Source organism: Macaca nemestrina, chromosome 1 (assembly GCF_043159975.1).
Source record: "Macaca nemestrina isolate mMacNem1 chromosome 1, mMacNem.hap1, whole genome shotgun sequence".
NCBI lineage: Eukaryota > Metazoa > Chordata > Mammalia > Primates > Cercopithecidae > Macaca > Macaca nemestrina.
In genome coordinates, this window is record NC_092125.1 from 232,116,361 (window position 1) to 232,121,377 (window position 5,017).

Consider the following 5,017-nt stretch of genomic DNA (forward strand, 5'->3'; position numbering starts at 1 on the left):
TATAACCTCCACACCTGCAGAAGAAAAATAATGATGAAAATGTAACAAATCTAACAGAACACAGGAGGGGAGAAAGAAGCATAAATAGAAAGTAGAAAGTCACATTATAAAAGAACATTCAGGGCCAGGCGTGGTGGCTCACACCTACAATCCCAGCACTGCCAGAGGCTGAGGTGGGAAGATGGCTTGAGCCCAGGAGACCAGCCTGGGCAACATAGCGAAACCCTGTCTCTACAAAAACACAGCCGGGCACAGTGGCGCATGCCTGTAATCCCAGCACTGTGGGAGGCTGAGGTGGGCAGATCACAAGGTCAGGAGATGGAGACCATCCTGGCTAACACGATGAAACCCCGTCTCTACTAAAAATACAAACAAACAAACAAAAAATAGCCGGGCGTGGTGGCGGCGCCTGTAGTTCCAGCTACCTGGGAGGCTGAGGCAGAATTGCTTGAACCCGCAGGGCAGAGCTTGCAGTGAGCTCAGATCGTGCCACTGCACTCCAGCCTGGGTGACACAGAGACACTACGTCTCAAAAGAAAAAAAAAAAAAAATCAGCCGGGCGTGGTCAGTGGTCCCAGCTACTCAAGAGGCTGAGGTGAGATGGTCACTTGAGCCAGGGAGGTGGAGGCTGCAGTGAACTATGACTGTGCCACTGGACTCCGACCTGGGTGACAAAGCCAGACCCTGTCTCAAAAACAACAACAAAACAAACAAACAAAAAAAAACAGAGAAAAGAGCTCAAAGAGTTGAAAGTGGTTGTTTATGGGAGAGGGCAGGCCGGCGGATGGGCTGCGGGTTAGCAGCCCTGAAAACCATGGATTATTTTGGAAAATGAACGCTTGTCTTGAAACAAAGGAGCGCCCCTCCGCCGCCCGGGATCTTCCGGGACCAGCGCGCAGAGCTGCCCTGGACCGGCAGCGAGGGCGGCGGCGCCAGGGCTTCTCCCTCCATCCGCGGTACTCAGCCGGGTTCCGTAAAGCCGGGCTGTGCCTCAACTTCCCTATGCGAAGTGGGGGAGGAGGAGCGAAGCCCAGCTCGCCCTGAGGTGGGGCCTAGCGCTGCACTAGAGGCTTCCCGCTGGGTTTTTTTTTTTTTTTTTTTGAGACAGAGTCTTGCCCTGTCGCCCAGGCTGGAGTGCAGTGGCGTGATCTCAGCTCACCGCAAGCTCTGCCTCTTGGGTTCAAACGATTCTCCTGTCTCAGCCTCCCGAGTAGCTGGGATTACAGGCGCCCACCACCACGCCTGGCTAATTTTTGTATTTTCGGTAGAGACGGGGGTTTCACCATGTTGGCCAGGCTGGTCTCGAACTCCTGACCTCTGGTGATCCGCCCGCCTCGGCCTCCCAAAGTGCTGGGATTACAGGCATGAGCCACCGCGCGCGGCCGTTTCTTGCTTCTTGCTTGACGTTTACGTGGCACAGCCCGTGGGAGCCTGTGCTCGCCAGCGCCTTGCGTCCTGACGGCGGCGGGGAAAGTGGGCGGAGCCCCGGTCACCCGGCCCCGCCCCGTCATCCGGCCCCGCCCCGTCAGTTCCTCCCCTCCACGGCCCGCCTTGTCGCCCGCCCCGCCCTGTCTCCGCCCCGCCCCACCTAGAAGCTCCGCCCCCGGCCGTTAGCTCCGCGCTCTCCCACCAGACGGCGCTCGCAGGCCGCGCGGAGTCGGGGCGGTCCCGGGGCCTGGGCGTCTCGGGTCACCCGGCTTGGAGTGGGAGCTGGGCCGGCCGGGGTAGCAGTCCGAGGCCGGTCGTGGGGATTTCGAGTGCTGCGAACCCGGCACCGCCCTCCGTCCTCGTTCACACCCGGCCCTGTGCGTTTCCCTTCCGGGCTCCCACAGTCGCCGGGGACTAACGGAGGCGCCGGCTGCGGCCCCGCGGGGCGCCCCGACCGCGGCTCCCGAGAGGCCCCTTGCCAGCAGCCGCCCTCGCCGCGGAGGGCCCGGCCCGGCTCCCTGCTCCACCTCGGGGCGCAATGGCAGCCAGGTTCCGGGGCTCCTCCGTCCGTGTCCTCTTCAGCCTCGTTCGAATGTGACGGCAGCTGGGTCATGTTGTCCAAACGTACCAGAAGCCCCAGATCCTCCAGGCAGCCCGGGCCCCAGCGCGCCCGGTGGCCCAGGAGCCCCTGCACCCCCGCAGCCGCGCTGTCCCGCCTCCTTCCAGCTCCCAGAGGGAACCGCAAATGGGGACGTGCGGGCCTGGGGGCAACACCCAGGCTGAGGCGGGCAGGCCCTGGGCGCGGGTGGGCATGGATCTGGCCTTAGCAGGGCCCCAGGAGTCAGGTTGACTCAGCCGCTCACTCCCTCCACCCTCTGCAGGGATGGGCGCTTCCTCCCCATGGTCACTCCCAGAGGTCCCAGCTCAGTGCTGGACCAAGGCCTGACACCTGGTCCCCAGGGGCTGCTGGAGAGGCCGCAGGGCAGGACAGACAGACCCTTCGAAGTCTGACGGGGGCCGGGCCCGGTAGCTCACTCCTGTAATCCCAATACTTTGGGAGGCGGAGGCAGGCGGATCACTTGAGGTCAGGAGTTGAAGACCAGCCTGGCCAACATGGCGAATCCCCCACCCCCAACTCTACAAAAAAATACAAAAATTAGCCGGGCGTGGTGGCACGTGCCTGTAATCCCAGTAACTTGGGAGGCTGAGGAAGGAGAATTGCTTGGGGTGATTGAGAGGCGAGGTTGCAGTGAGCCCATGTCGCACTGGCCACTGCACTCTAGCCCGAGCAACACAGGGAGACTCCATCAAAAAAAAAGAAAGAAAGAAAGAAAGTCTGATGGGCAGGCTGGGCCCACCCCCAGGGGACTGCAGGGCAGGCCTACAGGCCTGGGCAGAGCTCCAGGAGGCGTGCAGCAGCGCCCAGCCTGTCTCAGACGTGCGTCAGCCACAGGCTCCAGGGGCCACGTGCCTGGCCACAGGCCACACCTGCTGATTTCCAAAACACCCAGCACCTGCAGGCCCAGTCGCCCCAGGAGGGGCAGCACCCCTGCTCGAGGACTCCTGGTTCCACCCAAATCCCTGCTGCTTGGAGTCATCCATGCCCTCAGACCTCCCAGACCACCGCCTTGGTCTGTGCCCCCTCCAGGACCTCACTGGTCCCCACACCACACCCCACCCCTTATTGCCTCCTTCAAGCAAACCTTGCATCAGCTCCCAGGGGACACACGCTGGAGCCTCAGGACAACATTCTAGACAACAACCTCAGGCCCCAGGGGCAGTCCCAGGAGAAGGCCTTGCCTTTGGGGTGAGTCCTGCCTAGGAGTCAAGGGGCTGAGACCCTGGGGGTTCTGCATGGAGCCCTGGGCCTGAGATGCTTCTAAATGTTTGGGTGGATGGCCCTGCCCAAGGGCCACAGCTGCCCCCTCCTGCCCCAGGGCACATGCTGTGGTGCCGGCCTCCACTTCAGAAGGTGTCAAGGCTGCACTTGAGTCCCAGGCATGAGTCCCAGGGAGACTCCACTACCCTGATGGGCTGGGCTGACACTGTACATTCTGGATTCCCCGAGGCCAAGGCCTGTTATCTCCAGGCCTTGGAGATGGGGGCTAGTGGAGCCCAGGCCTGGGGGCAACACCCAGTCTGAGACCAGCAGCCCTGCCTCTCACGCCCACCCCCAGAAAGCTTTAGCCACTCCCAAGGGCTGGCCAAGCTGGCCTGGGTGGACATTGCCCATCTTCCCCACACCCAGGACAGCACTCCCAGGAGCCCGTCCTGCGGGGATATTGGCAGCCCCAGGACGGTCCTCAGCTACACATGTCCCCACTGTGTGCCCTGCTGGCCTGTGGCTCTGCAGGCCCCTGAGACACCCTCTCCATGCCTGCCTCTCCACCCAAACATTTAGAAGCATCTCAGGCTAAAAAGGTCCAAACACCAGCACATTCTCTCCCTCCTCTGACCATAATAGCCAACCCCAGCTCTGATGCCCAGTTGCTTAGATAAACACCCAGGTGTCAGCCTCGACTCCCCCACTGTCCTCGTCCCTGTACCACCAGCAAATCTGTTACTCAGGAATACCTGGCCCTGCCCACCCTTCACAGCCCATCTGCACTCTTCTCTGGTCACCCTGGCCCTGTGGGATGGTCTCCTCTCAGCCACCAGAGGGGGTCATGTCCCTGCTCAGAGCCCTGCTGCTTCCCATCACGCTGTTGCCTGCCCTTGGTGAGCTGACCCCACTGGTCAGCGTGTTAGGCCGGAAGGACTAAGGCACCACCCTGACATCCAAGCACCACAGTGTGGCCTCCCCTAGGAATTTATCTCTTTTCAAAAAGCAGGTGATGAATGCTAATGGCCTTTTTGGCAGGAATGGAAAAGCTGATCCTCACATTCATGTGGAATTGCAAGGGTACTGAATAATCAGAACAATCTTGAAAACAAAGAACAAGTCCAGGCACAGTGGCTCACTCTTGTCATCCCATCACGGTGAGAGGTCGAAGTGGGAGGATCTCTTGAGCCCAGGAGTTCGAGACCAGCCTGGGCACCATAGGGATACGCTGTGTCTACAAACAAAACGTTAAAAAAAATTAGCCGGGTATGGCAGGGCACAGTGGCTCACGCCTGTAATCCCAGCACTTTGGGAGGCCGAGGGGAGTGGATCACAAGGTCAGGAGATTGAGACCATCCTGGCTAACATGCTGAAACCCTGTCTCTACTAAAAATACAAAAAATTAGCCGGACGTCGTGGCGGGCCCCTGTAGTCGCAGCTACTCGGGAGGCTGAGGCAGGAGAATGGCGTGAACCCGGGAGGCAGAGCTTGCAGCGAGTGGAGATCGCGCCACTGCACTCCAGCCTGGGCGACAGAGTGAGACTCCGTCTCATTCAAAAAAAAAAAAAAAGCTGTTTGTGTCACGAAGCGGGTGGATCACCTGAGGTCAGCAATCTGAGACCAGTCTGGCCAACACAGTGAAAACCTGTCTCTACTAAAAAAAAAAAAAAAAAAATTAGCCAGGCGTGGTGGCAAGCACCTGTAATCCCAGCTACTTGGGAGGCTGAGGCAGGAGAATCGCTTGCACCCAGGACGTGGAGGTTGCAG